The sequence below is a fragment of the Amphiprion ocellaris genome, unplaced genomic scaffold, assembly GCF_022539595.1.
Source record: "Amphiprion ocellaris isolate individual 3 ecotype Okinawa unplaced genomic scaffold, ASM2253959v1 Aocel_unscaffolded259, whole genome shotgun sequence".
NCBI classification, from domain to species: domain Eukaryota; kingdom Metazoa; phylum Chordata; class Actinopteri; family Pomacentridae; genus Amphiprion; species Amphiprion ocellaris.
Window position 1 is genome coordinate 1 of NW_026559432.1, and position 21,219 is coordinate 21,219.

A 21,219-nucleotide genomic window follows, 5' to 3' on the forward strand; every position below is an offset into this window, starting at 1 on the left:
ATTAAATATTTGGTCTAATATAATTTAATTGTATTTAATGTTTAATTTTGTTTTTAAAAGTTTTATTATATTAAATGTTTTTTTCATTTGATTTAATTGCTTTTTTACTGTAGTTTATTTCTTTAATCTTTTTTTCTGTCAAGATTTTAACCCCAACCTTAAAAATGAAATAAACCCTTAAATCACAATGAAAATACTTTTGTTGTAACAATCATGAATTGGTCAAGTATTCAGTTTATCAATTCAACTTTATTTGTTTAGCACCTTTCACACAGATTACAAAACTAAACAAGCAAAGAGAACAAACTATGATTAAAACTATGAATAAAACTCAAAAACAAACAAAAAAAAAAAGATTTAACATCATAATAAAATATGTTGTGTCCAGGGGATGGAGGGAGTTTATTGAAGTCTTCTTGGGCTCACATGGTAAATCATTTAAAATATAAACTTGATATTCAGTCTAAGGAAACTGGAAACTGCAGAGTGATAGAAGAACCAACAATATCTCCTGTTTTCTCCTTTAATGAGTCGACTCTTCTTGTGCTTTCAGACCAAAGAACTACAGACTCTTCACAACCTGCTCAAACTCTTGGTACAGGACCGTCACCACACGGGTCAAGAAGGTTTCTGTCTCATTTCTACTCTGAAGCTCACCTTCTCCTGCTCAAACTGCTGACAAATGTTTCTGCTGCTCTAAAGTCTGCTCTCCAGAACTTCCTAAAAACTCTCAAAGTCTCTTCTGCTGCAGGTTGCTTTGTAGAACTGTTGCAGAAAACCTCACTAAACCACATGGAGGGGCCTCAAGATAGTCGTCCAAATGAAACCATACAAAAACCAAACGAGCACAACCCAAACACTAAAGTCTCCTGCAGCCTACCAGAGAACCTCTGAGAACAGAGAATCAGGACAGGAACTCTTACCTTCTGGACAACCACCCTTGGTTCTCAAACAAGAACACAGAATGTGTCTGACCAAAAACCTCTAAAGACTCACTACAGCCAAGATAAAGACACAACTCAGCTGGACCAAATCCACTAATCACTGCACACATTAGCACCATGTGCTCACTGTGGCTAAAGAACCACATTTACCAAGACAACTATCCAGTACAAAGCCCAAAAACACACCAAGAAACACATTAAAGACGATTTTACTGCTGGAAGCTGCAAGCCAACGCCTAAAGAACAAACTAAAGCAATGAAGCCAAACCTGGTTCATGTGGTGAAGAGAAGCAGAGGAAATGTTTGTCTGCAGCTAAATGAAGCAGGAAGACACTGAGCTGCTCAGGTGTTCCTGATAACACCAAGCAGCCACCTGGACAGCCAATAGGAACACAGCTTACTGGAAGTCCAGAGGGCTGGGTTTAGTGAAGTAAATTTAGTTTAAAGTTGAAGCAGAAAGTTAACAAAGAAAGTTGAAAACCACCTTCTGATCCCTGAAATCTCTGAGTTTTCACACAAAGAACACCTGAACATGTCAAACTGGTTCCATAGTAGAACCATCATTGTAAAAACGTCATAGTATGGTGTGTTGCTCAAAAAACATTAGGACCCGGCTGTCAGGGACAAACATGTAAGAAACATGAGACCAGAGAGAACCCAACCAGTAGGTCACAGTTTATCATCCCCCAGTCATCTCCTGAAGTCCATATGGTGAGAGACATCAGTATCTGGTTGTTAATTTACCAGAGGATGCTTATAATCATGCTGATGTGGTCTGTACTCTACAGTATTTTAGTGACTCAATAAATGCCTAAGTTGTTTTTTTTTAAATGCTTTTTAGTTTTTAATAAAATTTAATAGCCTATATGTAATCAATAAATGGCCTTTGCCTATCTTAAGAAAAATTCACTCAGAACTCTGATATGTTAACAGTACTAAATAAATCAATAAATACATGCATACACACATAAATAAGTTAATACATTAACTGTGTTAAGATAAGATTTAGATTTTTAAAAAAGTTGTTTATGTTTTTGCAGAATCCAGTATTGCTCACTGGTTGGTCATTACATTTTATTAGTTTGATTTCACTGTTTAAAATGATGCCACCTCTTTTCAGACAGAACCTGTGATAATAAAACAATACAAAATTTTTAGTTCCGTGTTAATAAAGCACTTGAAGCTTTAAGTATGGCTAAATGCTTTTTTCAAAATTAAATATATCACTCCTTAGGTGGTAGTGGCCCCAAGTTCAGTAAAGTTGGAAAGATATTCACAGATTGGGACTTCCAGCATCAATAACTCATTAGATATAGGCTGTCAAAACATAAACAGTGCCTCTTTCCCATTGTTGCAAGGCAGACAATGTGCTACAAGCCCAGTTTTATCAAAAGTAGCTGTCTTTCAAGCTACAGGAATAACATTGGTGTCTATGGAGTGAACAGGATCCGTCTGCAATTTGCAAAACTGCTGCAACAGTAAAGAGAGACAAATATTCAATAACTTCACTCATACATTGTAGTGTGACTAAAATCACTGCAGCCTTCAACTGGCTCCTGTTGACAAAGTGTTTTAACAGAAATGTAAATGCTGTAATTTGATTCTTTTAATGAACCATGTAACTTGAATGGATGTGATGCTGGTGTGACCACAGTGCACACGTCTGATGTTGCTCACAGTGGTCCAAGGGACGCTCAGGGAGTTTGTGTGTTTGCTCACACTCAGGAAAAATTAGAGGGAACATTACTGCCAACTATGTTACAGCAAGTCCTGCAATTATATATTGACCCAATTGGTGATTCTAAATTGTCCGTAGGTGTAAATGGTGTCATTGTTTGTCTCTGTGTATAGCCCTGCGATAGACTGGCGACCAGTCCAAATTTCTTAAAAAAAGGAAATTTAGACAAAATCCAGACTGCACTTCAACAATCATGTGACAAACACTCTCTTCTGCGACATAAATCCAACGCTCCCTCTGCTGAAGGCGGTCTACTTTAAACCGTCTAAGCCCCGCCCACCTTTTAAACGCACCGCTCACCTGTTGAGCTGCATATAGGTGTGCTCACGCTGGAATCTCACGTTTCTAAAAGAATCTTAAACACTTCAAACCTCAGGAATTACTTGCTGGAGTTCCTCCCCGTCACACCATGGGCTTCAGTCTCCTGCTTCCCTTCCTGGATTCAAGTGTTCGCTTCTTGTTCTAGGATGCATATGGTGAGTTCACGTCTTGGGCCTGTTCAGATGGTGTTTGCTTGCAGTCACATTGAGCTCTGAGGCTGCTAACCGTGCACGTTCAAGTGCTCTCCGTCACTTCTGCATATGGCTTGTGTGTGTTGTTTTGGCTCTTCAGCTCCTGATGTCTGCGTGCTATGTGTAATATTTGTTTTGGTATTATGTGCTTGTGGTGCTCAAGCTTTTTTCTTTTTTTTTTTTTTCCCTTTCTCTCCCGTACTGTCATTCTGTTGATTTGTAGTGTTAAAACATGAAAACTCACCACACCAGCAGTTCATAATTGAGTGATTCATATTCATATTTTGTTGGCTCGGTTGGTGTGTGGCTTGGCTTCGTTTTTTGGAGGGTTTCCCAATCCATCCTCCACTGTGTGTGAGATGGTAAAATAGTACACTGGCTTTGGGGATGTAAACATAACTGTTTTTTAGCAGACAGCATAAGTATAGAATCGTTTTCCTATAATATTGACTTCCTGGGAAGATAACAAACCATTTCAGTTCTTATATTCTGCATCAACGTGCTCTTTTTTATCCTTCCTGCTGCTACTGCACAGCTGTTTTCTTCAGATTATGTCAGTATACTTATGGTGATCTGCTGCTCATTTACAGTTTATTAAGTTCCTAATTGTCTCCTGCATAGCTAAAGCATCGTTGCCTGTTCTTGTGGTCTTTATCAAGGGGATCCCTGGACTACGATTGTTCCATGTCAGTTTGCTCCAAAGTATTTTCCCTTCAGTTGTTCAGGGATGCTTTGTTTGGCCACAGAGCGGCTACATAGCAGATAGCAGATTATGGCTAATAATTGATGCTCGTCTCTGTTTATTGTTCTATCTAATGCTTTCTTACAGTCACTCCTAAATCTCTAGTGGTTTTCGCTTGCTGTAATTGTGCTGAGTTATGAGGTAAATATTACATGCACAAATCTCAGCTCTGAGTCCACATCATAAATCTGTCCTGCATGGGCTGAAACACTGTCCCACACCATCAAACTCAAGGTATCACTTTTACTGTGTAATGTTAATAGTCCCACAGGGGAAAAATCCATTTTCATTGCGTTTTGTTTGTTATAAACTTGGAGTTGTAAAGTGAAAGCTGTTAAGATGTGAAGACGTTTACTTCTGCCTCCCCGCACAACTAGATATCCTCACAGCTTTACGAGGAAGTAAGAATTTTACTGAGCTGCTACATTCCAGCTGAGGAACCAATAGTCATATAGCTCAGGCTTTGTGTAATCCTGCCCCCTCACTGCCCACTGCTTGAGAGGTGATTGATTCAGAAAGAGCTACTGCCTCACAGCAAGTTTATTTACTTTTAGAGCTGCTTCTGCTAACTCTAAAATGTGTCAGCTACGAGCAAAACACACCAAATGTTCACCTGTTGACTGCAAGAGTGAACACTAGAGTCTTCATGCACTCCCAGCATCTGAGGAACTGAAGATCCAGTAGATTAGTTTTATTATTGAGTAAAATAGTTAGTGTTGGCATCTTGTGTAGCTAATGTGGCTAACATTAGCATTAGTTTCCATTTGTGCAAACAGGTTAGAGTTCTATGGAAATTGTAATGCTGATGGACATTCAGAGATGGTGGAAACTTTGAAACTAACAAACAAGGACTTAGGAGTTGCTGTGTTTTCATGTCAATTGTTGTGCTTTAGTGCAGCCTAAATTCAGCAGGTCTTTTTATCTGTTTGCTTCTCCTGCTCTCTGTGCTCACATATGCTGCGTTCCCAGTAGAGCATTTTTCATGTACATGTTTGTCTACTTCGGTCATCAGAATCGAGTATGAAATGGTGACTGAACCACAGTCCATTTATGTAAAATGTTAGGTAACAGTCATTTCAGAGCTATTTCAGAACCATCTTTGCAGTATTTTGGGAGGAAAACTACACAACTGATGCTTTAATTTATGGGACACAATATGGGACCATTTTAATGCTTGCTGTTAACTCCTTTTTCCAGTTTTTATGCTAAGCTAATCAGCTGCTACTACACAGTGATGGGTATTAACGATCAACTGTCATTTCACTCATAGCAAGACAATAAATAAGCATGTGTACAAAAATGTCAAACTATTCCTTTACCAAATAAACACTTATGTTTCTTATGAAGACATCTCACAAACAATAACAATATAAACAAATAAGGTTTTTCATACCGTTGAGATCTTTTAAATAGTGTAGTGTGGACTAACTACAGAGAGCTGCTTTTGAACAAACAGAAATCCACAAATGTTGCATTATGTTGCTTCAGTAAACAAACCAAACAATGTAGGCGTCAACAATCCTCACATTTTCAGTCCCACTCATTTTTATCAGTCTTTTTCAAAACAAAAGCAGCTGGCAGCTGCCGCTTAGATGTGCATAACGGTCGTCACAAAACTGATTAATCTTGGGATTTAATCAGAGATTTAACATTTCAAAAAAAGACAAAACCCTCAGCGAGGCTTTAAAAATGCAAACTCTAATTTCTGCATTTCGAGACGACACAATAAACACAGAGGCACGGATCATATTTTCTAATATTGCAAACAATCCCATGTTATTATAACACTAATTGGTAAAATCTGATCCTGTTTATTCAGCCTGCTCAGTGAAAAATCTTTGTCAATGTTTTCCCTCCGTTCCTTTTTTCCCCCTCCAATGTTTTTATTGGCTGCCTCACACACCGATCCTGCTGCTCGGCTCCCTTGAGGAGCATTGTGGGTAGGTCATATGATCTCACACTGCTCATCATCTCCCCCTTTGATGAACAAATGAGAAGTCCTGTGCCCTTTGAAACATTTTTGTGTGGCACGTTCAGGCAATTAATGTGAAAAGCCGAAGCGGGGCTAGACGAGGAGCGATGACGAGGACGCAGGGAGGAAGTGGAGGGACGAGTTTCAAGCTTCATCACCTCTTTCCAGGTGTCTTTGCCCGCATGATTTCTTCTGTGCACCGCAATCAGCTTCCTTAATGAAATAAGTAATTAACATATTATAATTGTGCTACAGTTTGATTTGACAGAAATCATTTTCCATATCTAATACTATGCTAATTTAATCTGTTTCTCACTCAGCAACATGACCTTTTGTGATTAAGTTTCATGGCAGATTTCTTCATTGTTCCTGTGTGTGTGTGTGAATGCATGGGAGGGATTTATTATAATGGCCAAAAACGTCAGGACTTAAATATTTTAGTGTAGATTGTGATTAAAATTCTTTTTTTATGAGACAAAGTGGGAAATTAAGTGAGGAGGACAATGAATATTTGTCTCGCTGCCACTGATTGTTCATAAATAAAAAAAGCAAATAGCTTTATATTTTATTTAATGTATGAACTTTTGCACTTTGTCTTAAAAAATAGTCTGGTGGGTCAATATATAGCTGAGGGACATTTGAAGTCCATGGGATATATCTTGCATACATTTTTATTAAAAGTGAAAAAAACTAATGTTTTTTATGTTCATTATGATCATGGCTTTACAAATTCCATAATTATTTGTTATGGAAACAATCATTTATTAATAAAAAATGACTGGATATCACTAAAATGTCAACTAAATAACCGTCCAAATTTAATAACAACCACCTTCTATTTAGCTAAACAATAATAAAATGAGCTGATTCAGAAATGGTTTTGATTGTGTTCTTTTTATTAAGTTGAGATAATCATGACATATATTTCTTTTTTGGCAATATATCTAATTTTACATGGAAAATGACAAATTGTGTCTGTCTCTGAGAAATCACTTTCATCTAAGTTACCCATTATAAAAACACCTCTCAAGGAAGTGTGTTAATTCCAAATCACATGACCTGCTCCACATGATGTCATTTCCTCCTGAAGAAAAGACTGGCCAGACTCCAAGGCTTTCTGAGTTATTTAATATAAAGTAGTGTGGGAGTAAAGTGTGGATTTATGGCATGTCAACAGGTTTACTACAATATCTGTATGAATAATTTTCAATTTCAATTTTACTCTATTGTATATATAATATTTAGAAGAATCTTTGTGTAAAAATGCCATGTGGTGGTTGGTTATAGGCGGCCATGTTGATTTCAGGCCTGAAAACAGTAAAAATGTCAACTATGATACCTGTTAACTATGATACAAAAAGTCCAGCAATTATATGTTGATCCTGGTGTTAGTTAATTGAGATGTACTAAGTTGATCTGTCTGGGTCGGTGTTTTGTTTCATGCGCTGCTGTTGGGCTCCACTACATCAGTGTGTTCACATTATTGCTACTTTAATTCCAGCTTTGCTTGCTGTGTTTTTTTTTACCATTTCCTTGCTGTCCCTCATACCACCCTCCATTTTCTAATGTAGCAGAAATGTTCAAACAAACAATCCCCCCCAAAAAACACAATTCTCTCTTTGACACAGGAGCAAAAACACGAGTAATCTGACTTCACGTTGTCTGAAATGTTCTCGGGGTTTCCAGACAGCCACAGAGTCCCCTGGCTCTTAAAGTCCACTTCTGCTGGCTGAGATTCAAACTCATCAGGCCTCGTTCTTTCCAAGAAAACAAGCTGCCTTCAGCTATCAACACACTAGCAATCATGCTCGAGGGAGGCTGTGGTTATGATGATCACATGAGACTCGAGCTATCATGATCACAAGTTTTCATGTACGGGAGATTTCACCCTCCAGAAAGAGCAAAATAAATATCATTTTACGTAATTACAAAAGGTCAAGCAGCCTGTGAGAGATGCAGGAAGTGGAGAGGAAGTAATCAGAGCTGCAGTGCGCCGTTAGGAAGACTGACAGAATATGTGCCAGCCGGTAACGAGACGGCGTATCGCCGAGCTTCTTGTTTTGCCTCATGATGGCTCTGAAGCCTGCGGGCGCACTGACAACATTACCATACTCTTCACCTCCTATACACAATGCTCGTGTCATCATCGCCTTGGTGTGGCGTCGCCCATTTGAGACTTGACACTGTTGCTATTTTAGAGTGTCACTTAAGGTTTCAGGCATGAGCTTATTAGTTCAATCAGACTCAGCGCGGATGCTTAGTGTGTGCCAACTTAAAATCACATCGGAGCATGTAGCACTTGAGTGCCAACTTTGCCAAATCTCCCCGTGTGGCTCTTATAGTTAAGTGTAAAATTTGATTTCTTAGACTAGAAGGTGGTTTACTGCAGTCACACTGACGGATCTGAGGCTGTTCTGTCAGTTGAAGGGTAGAAGTGTTTTTTTTTTTTTTAGGTAAACCTTGTAGCTGAGAAGAGACGCTGAGATGCAGTACAGTAGCTCTGTGACAATATTACTGTGCAGCTTCATTGTCCATTTTGATTTGTGCCTGCTTAGCGTCACTCTCCTGGGATTTCCTCCACTGATGCAATATTTCCTTTCGTCTTCTGTCTTTCTCACTCTCTACTTTTCTGCACAGTTGAGTCAGTCACAACCACGATCACTTCCTGGCTATTGATTCTCCTGTGAATAGGACCGAGCCCAACAGCTGAAGTGAAAATAGATTTGTTTTGCGACTTGGGCAATAATCTTGAATCTGCAGGCACAAGATATTTTTTCTGTATAAACTGTGAAAAGCAACTCGATTGTTTTTTTTTCCGGCATTGTCCAGGCCATAGCAGCAGTTTTCTACATTCTACCAAAATACCTGCAACATGATCTAGATGTCATTCAATGTTTAGTTTATCTGTGAGCTTGTCTATATATGAAACAACTGAATAACCTGCCATGTGTTTTATGCAAAGAGCTAATTTAAGGTCAAATTTCCCACCGTGGTGAAACCCAGGATCACACAAGATTTTAATACCTGCATTGGCACACAATGTAAAACATATTATTTTCCCAAAAAAGCAGTAAAATTATGAGATAATTGCATTTTTAAGTGGTTAATCTTGTGAGGGGGACTCGTCACCCTAATAACCTGGATCATGACTGCTGCTTGTGCTTTGTGGTTTGCATTTGCAAGAGTAGGACTGTACTTTCAACCAAACTGTGATCTTTTCCTAAACTTAACCAAGCAGTCTTTTAAGGTTAGCCAAAGCAAACGGCAACTGAAAACAGGGACTGAAAATAAAAGTCATCGACAGAAATTGCAACAAAATGTAAAAATAGTCACGTCACATGGGAGTAAACATCTTTAGGTTTTTTTAATGTGTAAAATGAAAGAAATGTGAATCCCACAACATGGATGTTGGCCAGTAGAAACAATAGGTAAAATAAATGCACAATCTCAAAATTTAAAGCCTTTGAATAATGGTAAATTAAAAAAAAATATATATATATATATTACTGGTATTTTACAGCTGTTCTCTGTTTTGTTAAATTACAAATAACAATGGTACAAGAGTTTAATTGAGGATTTTGAGATCTTTTATCAAAATGGTTCACAATTACACCATCATTTCTCTATTTTTTCCCTTTATTTTGGCTTTTGAAATGAAGCTGTAATCTGAAACTGTACCATTAAAAGCTCAGCGGATAAAGTAAGTTGTTGATTGATCACAAGGATGGTTGTTCTGTTGTCACTCTCCACTTTTGTACATTAATTTTGTACGCTAAAATGTCCTTCAGTACCATATGTAATCCATAATTGCCCCCAGTGTATGAGGCTACAGTAAAATGATGCCTGCATATACAAAAGCATCTGCATGTCATTTAATCTTTGACTTTCAGCAGGTTGTTGTCCTTTCCAACAGTAGGCAGGGCTTGTTTTGCTGAAATTAATGTGTTGCTTCTATTATTCTGTATCAATTTTAAGTACACATTATTGACAAAGTGAACAACACAAGTACATGCCAGTCAGTTTTATCACTGAAAAAGCTTCTCCTTTAAGCTGGAAATACACCTGTTTGGTGATTTCACACCAATATAGAAGTTCAAAATAATCTTTATTTACTAAAATGCCCAAGCAAAGAAAAAAAAACTCAATATAGTGCACAGAATCTTCATGCCCTGTGAAAAAAAAACCCATTCACTGAATTTGTAAAATATTAAATCTTCAAATTAAAATACAAAAATAAATAAATAATTCATGCACAGGTGTGACTCAGAAGAGTTCGTCATTCCATTTTTCTGTGCTTTTTTAATGTTTTTTTTGCATTTTTCGAATTAAAGTTCTTGAGTGGACAGGTTGTCTCCATATTGGGCTGTAATCTAAATATGGCATTCCTCCAGAGTGTTTCTGAAGCTTGTTTTATGCTTGACGCGTCTGTGCGGCTCAGTGCGGACGAATGATGTCATTTTAGCAACCACGCCCCCTCACACGGTGCTTCTCAAGTAGAAAATTTCAAATATTCTAATGTGGATGGAGACACACGGAAAGCTGGGGGAAGAACAGGAGCACCTAGCAGCAGAAGTTCAGAAATACAGGCATTTATAAGATTCATCACACAGAGATCACCGTGGCAACCGGGTTATGAACAATTCATGGCGTGAAATTAAGACTAACTGCTGAAATGCAGCTTTTCAGTAAAATGCCATGTTGTAAGTGGTGTAAACGATGGCAAACTTCTTCTACTCCAGTTTAGTACTAGAGTAGACCAGGTAGACATGTGTTTACGATACACTGCCCCCTGCAGTTTGGGAGCAGATGCCTCATGGAGTATAAAGTCACACACGTTCTCTCCAGTGGATTTCCAAGCATCTCATTTCCAAGAGTCACGTTCGTGCGGAAAGCATAACCCAGCCTTAAGTCTTCCTCCTCATTCATCTCTCGGCATCGCAGAATTCCCTAACAATGGTCAAAAGTGGCTGTTGTGGGATCAGAGTAACCTCCTTTGACAACCAAATTCTAGTCGGTTCATCAGCTGACTTTTATAAAGAAATTTCCTCAAGATGCTCCAGAGATCCGTAAGAATAGGTAAAAAGAATGCACATAGATGTCTGTGTTTTGTGTCAGAAAGCTGCTGTTATGCAACTTGATGCTGCTAAATAGCTGCGATGCTGTGATGAATCCATGCAGCTCCAGCACGCTGTCAGAAGTGAGAACTGTAAACATCATCAGATTCACAAGCCGAAGGTGTTGACACCAATCAACCAACGCAGTTCACATCAGTGACAACATGTTGAACATGCGGCATGTGAGTCAGAGGGTGTTTCTGAACACACATTATCTGCACAGAACAAACACCGAGATTCACCAACATCAGCATCTGAGTTACTAGATTTAAAGAAGAAATACAGCATAAATAATGTTTTTTTCTCTTTGCCCATTCACCATTTGATTGCCATGCTTTAGGTGGAGGTGTTGTCGACTGTGTGAATGTGTGCGCACGTGTTTATGTTTGTGTCTCCGTGGAGGAAGGGGCTTAAGGTTGGCGAGGCACAAGCTTGTTATTCTACCCAGCACTCAATCACACATCAGCTCCGTGAAAAGAGAATAATGCCGGAGAATCATCCTCCTTGGTGCTTTCCTCTTCCTCGACCTCTGTGTTCTCGCTCTTCCTCCCTCCCTTCCTCCCTTTCTTTTCCCCTGCAGTGTGTGTGAGTGGTATCCATCTGTCAGTTGTCAGTGCCAGGGAGTGATACAGAGAGCTGTCACTTCTCATCAGCCTGCATTGGTGAGGCCTTTTGCAGCTGCCCTGCCTGACTCGGGGCCAGAGGAAATGTGTATGGTGGAGGAGAAGAGGGGGAGGAGGTGGGGTGAGGAGAGAGAGAGAGAGAGAGAGAAAAGACAGAATAGAGAGGAGGGTATTCAGGGGGCAGGAAAGCAATTAAAGTGGAGACAATCGAAGGAAAGATGGGGAGAGATTGGAACCAGCGCTGGACACACAACAGACTGTAAATATCGCATTACCTTAATATGTTTAGCACTGTATCACTATGTGCAGGACGTGGAGCCACCGTGACCTTTATCAGCCTCTGCTGGTGACCAGCAGGAACTGCAGCACAACAAAGTGTCTGAAACAAGGTATCGGAAAGCTGCATGTGGTCTGCAGTTTACTCCAGTATAGATCAAAAATGCAGTTTTCACACACAAAAGGAATAAAATGCATTCCTCTTTGTGTTTATTGTTGTTAAATACAGTATATAAGCAGCTCAAAATACACACATCACTCTTTTTCACTATAAAACGCCATTTCCTAGACATGACGTTGACACGTTTACTATGTTTTTCATTTTAGTACATTTTTTTATTCCAAATATCTTTTACAGTTTATTGTGCATTTAGAATTTTTGTATATTTTTCTATTATATTTAATATTGTTCCATTGTGGTCACTTGCTACTGTAACAACAGAATTTCCCCTTATGGGTCATTAAAGTATTTCTGTTTTATGAGCTGACAGTGTTCCTTTATGTGTGATAGTGGATGGCTCTTTAGCTCATTCGACTAAAGGACACTTTGTACTAGGAGCTAAACAACAGCAGCAAACACACGCTGCAGTCTGACTATTCAGCGTCACTCCTCAGCTTGTCAGCGTCACTCTCACTCTGAAACAGCTGCATGACTCACATGTTATTTATAATTTACTGCCAACGATACACATCAGTTCAAAACATCAGTTGAGTTCTTTTTTTTTTCCCATTCCCGCACAAACTGAATACATGAGATTAGAAATTACAAGTTCAATAGTTTATCTACACTATCCGGCCAAAAAAAAGTTGCACACTCTAATATTTTGTTGCTTTTAGCTTTGAGTACGGCACACATTCGATGTGGCATAAGCTTCTGCAATGTCACAGCATTTATTTCTGTCCAGAGTTGCATTCATTTTCTACCAACATGGTAGTTTAAGAAATGAGAAGCTCCTCACTGCATCAGCTAGAGTTAAATAATTTGTAGCTGAAACGTCTTCCAGTTTTTTGCCGTTATTTGAAAGAAAGTATGTATATTAAGGGGTAAGAAGAGGTAAATTATTTTTAAATTGCTTTTTAAAATAGATTTTCACAGTTTTAATTATAAATAATATCTAGTAAAATAGTTTTGAAAAAACATTTTTTTCAAACTAGTCAAAATTGTCCATAATGTTCTTATCAAAAATCTGAATTTAGACACTAATAATACTTTGTTCTTTTACAGTGTGTGATAATAGAATTGTTTCACTGTATTTAAACCAGCAAAAATATTATTACTTTGCAGATATTTGCCATTGGGTTAACAGTTGGTACAGTTTTTGAACGTGACAGTTTATTAACACATCTTTTTAAGCTTTTTTCTTTCTTGCTGCCAAATTTTATTGTTTTTTAAGAATTTTTTTTCTTACGGTGTGCTTAGCTTTAGGTATTTATTGATCAGTGTTCGTCTTCTGATCTGACCTATATTTATCTGACTTTTGCTCTCTGATCAGCTGAATACAGAAGTGAACATTAAGTACTTGTAGGTTTCTCTTTTTTTTTTTTTTTTAGCTGCGAGGCCCTGAGCTCAGGAACTGTCTACACGACACAGTCACTCTTCTATCAAAATAAATGTGTTTATTTCCCAGAACATCATATTACTAACCATATATAAATGGCTCTATCTTACACTGTGAACTTCATCAGCGAACATTTCTTCACCTCTTTCCCTCGCAGCCTTGCAGATGAAGCGACCTTCAGGAACATTGACATGACAAGCATGACGAGTCCTGTGTAGTGGTGAGGGATCTGAGCTGCAAGCCTCAGGGGCCCTCGCTGTGAGAAACGCTTCTTTCACTTTATCTTTCATCTCTCTGTTGAGTCCTTTCAAATGACTCGATAAAGAAACAAAGATAATCTACAGCTGCTGCAGCTTTGATATTGATAGAAATTCACTTTTAAACCATAGCTGTTGATTTGCTGTTGCGCTGAGAGTGTGTTTTAGTGAGACAAAGAGAAATGTGCTGTTTCTTTTAGTTACAGTGCAAGAAAATTCATAAAGTAAAGTACAGCAGCTACAACTGAAGCTGCCTTCTGTAAGAGAGAGACTTGTGTTGTCACTCTCTGTCCTTTCTCCCCCTTTTTTTTTTTTTGTCAAATAAGGATGACTAATTTGGCAACATGATTGCCACCTTCAGCAATGCCATAATTCAGAACGGAGCTATTATGGTGAACATTTCGGGAGAAAAATGTTCACATTTCAGCAAATTGCAGGCTCAGCAGAGTTTATGAATCATTTGGCAACACGACATGAACACAGTCAGAGCGGCGAAGTTTTACAGCCAGAAATCACCACAGTGATGAATAACACACATCAGTGAGAAGGGAAAAAAAGTCCGTTTATTGTGCAATACTTCAAGAAGGTGTGTTCAGTGGCATTTAATAGCAAAGTCAGGAGGCCATGTTTGCAGGAGACCCAGTAAACGCATACAGACAGGTGACAAATTAAAGGAAAAAACTGTTTCTGCTCTTTGCATTTATTCTCCAAGTCTCTGGAAGTCTACTGGAGGGATGAAGCAATATTTTTTTAAAAAGATATTCCCTCATTTGATCTTTTGGTTGTCACCGTAGAGGTCAAAAGTTCAGGTTTTTACTTTAATTTGTCCCCTATTTCTGAATATTTTTAAGGAAATCTGATGCATACTCTTGAACATTCAAAACACATAAAAAATCATATTTTTAAGTGCATTTTTTGGACATTACAAATCACATTTTCTACCATTCTACATTGTTATAAATGTAATTGTCGGCTCAGTCCACTCCTGTAATGTTGCCTGGCTGTAGCTGACTCCTGTACGTTACTGAGGACTGATTAGAGTCAGAACTCCATTTATTAGACAAACAGCACAAGGACATCATTCTGTGTGACTCCGTCACTTAACAGCATTCACTGTTTTTTGAGAAATTAAGAATATATCAGCGTTTAATCAGCAAAACTCCGGCCGATGATGATTATTTTGAAAAGGGCTGTAATCGGCCAATTTATTCGGCCGCCTGATAAATCGGTCAGGCGCTACTTCTGCTTCTCCCTGTGCACACATGTACTGTATGTCATGAAGGCCGATATCCCTATAAAGGTGTTCTCATATACATACATTTGTTTCTATTGTCAGACAACAGAACCACTAGGAAATACTGACTAAAATGTGGATAATTCTGACTAAATCTTAACCTGCTGATTTTTCCTGATTTTTATTACCACGTTTTCTTAAAACTCTCCATATACAGAAGTTAAAGACAGTAGCTGTGCAGTAGATTCAGCTGCATAATGATCAAATTCAAAGCTGCTGCAAAAGTTAAAAAACAAACAAACTGCACAGTAGGGAGAAAAGCAGCTGCCTTAGCTGCTCATCGCTTCTAAAATATCCACCGTGTCCATGTTGCAGTTTCTTCAATAGGAGACTGAACTTTTTGACTTTGTCAACGGATTTGATTAGCAGTTTGGATCTCTTTTGGAGTTGCACTACTAACTTAGACTAACATTTATTTTTATCAGCTTAGAGTTGCCAGTTCAATTCTACAGTTTTACGCTTTAATAGGTGAACTGTTGTTTCTATTTCAAGTGTGCTCCATTATTCAATTATTTACAATTTTTCTAAATAAAATGATCATTTTGCTTTCACATTGAATCACTTAGTAGAACAATCAGTAAAATTGTTAATACATTAAAAATAGTTGCTAGTGGCCGTAGAGTTCAGTTGTCCATTCAGTCTATGGTTCAAGCTGTTAACTTCAAATTCAGTCCAAAACTAGGTCTGTATGACGATTTATCATAAGCTAAATTACACAACATACACAATAGAAGGATCATCTCTTTCTTACACATACTGAATGCCTCTTTCAGAGAATGTTTGTTTTTTAATTTAAGTCCTTAAAGATATAAGAAAGACCAAAAGCAAAATCTGCATTCAAGGTGTTCTTACAATATTTCTGCAGAGTTTTCAGCTGCATCTCTACAGTTTTAGTTAGTGGAGGGAGTTTGCTGAGTGTTCATCCTCTGAGGAAAATGTGAGATGTCATTGAAAGCTGCATTAAAAGAGATCCAGCTGCTATACAGTCTTTTTTTTCCTCTTGGGCAATTCATTCTTGTTCTCCACAGCTGACAGAAAGAAAGCCAGACTCAAACCCAGGATGTTGTCGATCAACTCTAAGATCGTTTTAATCTATCAGTTTTTTTTCTGTTTAAGTTGAGAGTAAATGTTCTGATGAGGAACAGTATGGAAGAGTATGAAAGTGATGTGTAGCTGCTTGTAAACCAAAGAGCAGCAAAAATCTGTTTGACTTTTCCACCAGTTTTTATATGGATGTAGGAAAATTTATAATCCCACAGTCGGGCCCAGTAAATTTCCTGTCTCAACGTAATGTTTCTCTGATCTAAGAATGTCTTAAAGTGTGTAATAAATGTGTGTGTGAGTGTGTGTGTGTGCCCAATACGTGACATTAGCAGGATAAATAAAAATCAAATGCTGTTACGAGACAAGAAAAAAACATTGCACACCTTTAAGAAGACTCTCTTCAAAGCCCCTCCACCAAAGCTAGAAATTCCTTCCTGAGGCATCAGCGAAATCAAAAACAACAAACATCGCACTTATGCTCCTGTTTAGTTCCTCAAATGTTGTTTTTTCCTGCTAAAATGGAGCTATGGCATGAAGAAGTTTCAAAGCACAGCCACACGAACTGTCGTAGTAAAAATGCATCAGTTTTGTCTTTCTTATCTGCTCAGGGCTCTCAGAGTTTGTTCTTTCTGTGATGTAGATTTGTGACAAAAGGTTGCAAATTGTGACAAATTACGTTACCCTGAGTTTACCTCTTCTCTGGAGGTTGTTGTATCGAGATCTGAATTAAGATCTGAGCTATTAAGTTAAGAAAATAAAGGCGAAAGTCATCACAAAATCCTGATTTTCACAAACTGCACAGTCTCCCCTGCTGAACAAGCGTTTATAAGAAGGCTAAAGTTTCTCTCACAGCCACGTTGTTAAGATTCCTAGTGGTGGCTGTTTGATGGAGGAGCTTTTCCTCTGTTTCCAACGATGCCAGCAAACCAGGAGAGAGAGAGACATGCGAGGAGCTCTTGGCCTATATAGACGTCCCAGTGGGAAGGGTTGAGAATCTTTGATTCTCTTTGAGGAGGCATTTTGTCATGTTTTATATCGTTCAACTAATAAAACACAAGTCCTCGACTAAAGACTTGGGCTCCCTCTGGACGTCTGCTCTACATGGGCAGCAACTGTTTGCCTTAAGACACACTCCTCCATCTCTTCTCACATCTGCAATTACCTAATGCACTGTTTACTGCCCAAACATGTTCATTTACTGTACATTAGAGGTATTTGATGCTCGTGTGGATGATCATTTAAATTCTGCCATAATATAATTGGTGCCATTGCTTTTTTTTTAACGCTCTGCTTTACACAATATCAGAGTCTAATGTTTTTTTTTTTCTTTTTAGATGCTTTGTCTCCAACAAAAATCAATGCAGAAGGGAACATTTGAGCTTGGATGAAGTCTGCGAGGCTCCAGTGAAGCACAGATTAGGCAAATGCTACTGTAATATGCGGACAATGACAACGGTAAGATGCAGAATTTTAACAAATATAATGTGTATCTTAAAATGAACATCTTATATTGTATATTATGAGAAACATGAACGTCTGGACCAAATTTATTAGGAATCCATCCGTTATTTGTCTCATAAAACTAGAAATGTGGCATTAAGAGAAATCAGTCAAGTCATTTGGTTTTATTGGAACCATCAGTGCAAAATAGTTTTTTTGGTTTTGTGGTCGATCAACCAATAAACTAACTGACTGGCATCAGTAACCACACTCATGCTGCTTGTGTGGCCTCAGATTGTGACACTGGATCAAGGCCAACAGTGTCTATCTCCTCCAACATTTAGACGTCCTCCAATCATTCTCCTATCTACGCACAAGGCAGTGAAATAGGTCTGCTCTTTAGTTACTCATCTGTTTATCACTTCTTTAATTTCACGCAGCCCTGCATGTGTATCATACAGATAAATTAAATAACAGCAGGTTCTCCTGCAAACAAATCATTTCATGCAACACAGTTTTACTTTACACTAATTAAGACAGATTTGCAGAGACTACAAATGTGAAACATGTTATCCTCCAGGATAACGTGTACATGTGAATTTCCTACCACCAAAGCCAATGGTTTTGCCCAAGGCTGTTTTTCTACCTTTCAGGCATTTTAAGAGGTGAGCGGAGGGGGAGGATTTCATTGTTAAGTGGGTTTGGACACGGTAAAGAGCCAAGAGCTGGTGTTTAACAGGACTATTAACAGCAAGATGGGAGATCAATACAGCAAGGTAGAGAGGAGGCGCATCTCTGTCACCCTGATGTGTTATTAGTGCCCGACACTGGAGGGATCTGGCTTCTTTCCAGTTCCAGGCCTTGTCATGTACTTTGCTCTGCAGCAATTAAACCAAAACCCCTCTTCTTCTCGGTGCTACGGATTCAGAGCCTTTAAATAACCATGTCATAAATTACAAAGCATTAACAAGTGTCGCCACGCAGTGAGATCTTTGACATAACAAATAATACCTTTACCTCAGAGATTTATTTTGGCACCATCGAGATAATATCCTCTCAGTCTTTTTAACAACTGCGGTATATGGCTGTGATACCTTCAAGGTCCTGCATAATGCAGATGGACTCTCTCATATTCATAGTCAGGTTACTCTTTATTTTGTGACAGATGCCATTGCTCCTCCTACTGTTCCCTCAAGGACCAAATGATACACAGCCAATGCAGCAGCAGTGTTCCAGGATTCCTTGAGGTGCCGATAGTGGCCTGTTGTGCTGTAGTTTTACATTTAAAAAGCCTCACTTGTAGTAGATATTGTGCAAAGAGAAGCTGAATAATATTCTCTGATCCAAGCTGGAGAAATCCACACTCTGCTGTGCCGTTGGATTGACTGGTCAAAGCAGCAAATTAGCAAATTAATTTTCCTTTTTGCCTCACGTGAGTGCTCCAAATTGCAACGACCAGCTGTTTAATTGTCTGGTAGTTCTGCATGATACAGCGTCAGGAGAGTTAATGTCAGCAGGTCATCAACATCAACTTAACTGTACAAAATACTGGCAAGTCTGCTTTGAAATGGTCAATTTTAGAACACAAGGATAATCATGATCATATCAAAACAGTTAAACATGTTCACTGGGCTGGAGGGAAAAGCTCAAGTTAGTCTGAATTATTTTTAAACCTGTCATCTGTATGCAAAATGTGAAAATACACTGACATTTAGAAATCTGCTTTTCTTACAGCGATATTTTCTTAAAGTGAAAACTGTCACAAACCTCAAGTCCATTCATAACGCCAGCGTTTGTGGAGAAGAAATTAGATTTTCGTTTCTTCAGTGTCGCATTACCAACTCGATGCTTCCTCAATTTTCTTTTGTCCCTGACTTAAAGAACTTTTTACAACTGCTCTGCTTTCTTGCCTTCGCAGGAACTGCTGAAGAAAGCAGCAAATTGTAATGTGCTGCAGAATGGTGGATCGCACGATATCACAGTTCAAGAACATGATGGAAGTAATTTCTAAACCAGTGTATGGTTACAGCAGCTCACAGCACAAAAGTAGAACCACACACTTTAAGTACACTCTGTTTATACAACTGTCTTCCCACTTACATGTAGCACATAAATATTTCTGAAATATTAGGAATGAATGGTAAAATTAAATTGCATATTCCATTTTTTGTGCTAAACTACAGTAATCCAACACTATAAACAGTCTTTAGTCTTAAGTTTGAATACATGCTGTTTGTCTTCATTGTTGCTGCAGAATTTGATGTTCATTGATGACAACACAAAGACCGTTCTTTACAGCTGAGAGAGTGACAAACAATAATTATAGCTCTGATGGGTAAAACCCACAAAGTATTACCGTAGGTTAGACTGTATTTCTTTTTACTTTTCAGTGTTTAAATGGGAAAATAAAAATATAAAGCAGAGCTGGAGGGCAGAAACAACAAACTCAGGGATTCGTTTCTTTGAAGGAAATCATCTAAAGATCCACAACACAAAGAATGATGCGCTTGTGCACGGCTGTTCAGTTGTGCCGCATACAGTATCTAGTGTGTAGCTGCAGGGTTTCTTAAATACACTTTAAAGCCTACCTTTTGTTATGTGTCACCGCTGTCGGATTTTCCCATATTTTTTCTACTGCCTTACATGTCGACCGCAAAATGATATCCTTAAAGATAATTTTAAAAATTAAAAAAAAAATAAATAAAATTTTAATCTGGAATTAAAAAATAAATTTAAAAAAATGACAATGTACCAGAATGGGCATCTTTGTGCTTTTGGAGTTCTACTGTTGTCATACTAGATAAAGTTCTATGCTACAGAGAATACAGCCCCCCAAACCAAATAACATTACTTTTATATAGGGATGTCCGATAATATTGGCCCACCAATATTATCGGCCCGATATTGGCATAAAAATATAGTATCGGTCAAAATCGTTATCTTTTTTTTGCCTATTGTGAAAATCAATAAAATAATGCCTGGATTTCACCAGCATTTACCAGCACACAGATGATAACATCATCAAACTGCGTCATGAAGCATGTAAATCTGTCATGTGGCTGCAGGAACAAGCGTGTTGTGCCTCACTAACAATCTGTGTGTGGTTTGGAATTATTTCCTAGCTGGCATATGTTGGTATCTGTATCGGTTGATGTCGGAATCGGAAATTGAGAGTTGGACAATATCGGCTTCTCGGTTATTGGCCAAAAAGCTACAATCAGACATCCCTACTTTCATACAGTATACAGCATTAGTGAGTATGCCGCTGAGCACTGTTACTTAAATGTCAAAGGATTCAACATTGTAGAACAGTAGGATATTTTGCTCTAATGGAAAACTAAAAACTAACAGTAAGGCCCCACAGTAGGAATTCAATGCAACAGAAGTCAGTACTACTTTCATGACTGAGACTTAAACCTTTTATTTTTTTCAGTACTTCATCTATCCAATTCTTTTTTGATGGCAGGCTCAATCCTCCTCGGCGTGGACGATGCCAAATTTCTAGACAGATGTTCTGCCATTTTTCAGAGACTATTTTTTTCAGCTGCTATTTGCTGGAGGGGTTGTGTTGCTCTGCCTTTCTCTTTAAAATACCCCAGAGGTGTTCTGTTGGATTGATGTCAGGCAACACACTCAGCCAGGTCATATTTTTCACTTTTTGCTTCTTCAGAAACTCTTGGCAGTGTGCTTTAAAACATTATCAT

General features: G+C 38.3%; 1 long non-coding RNA gene across 1 annotated transcript; it reads left to right on the forward strand.

The window, feature by feature from the left end:
- Positions 1-2,981: 2,981 nt before the first annotated feature.
- Positions 2,982-20,009, forward strand: LOC111574160 (uncharacterized). The gene is made up of 3 exons (XR_002746611.3): positions 2,982-3,158; positions 17,410-17,530; positions 19,434-20,009. It is a non-coding gene; the product is annotated as an uncharacterized LOC111574160 (long non-coding RNA).
- Positions 20,010-21,219: the final 1,210 nt, after the last annotated feature.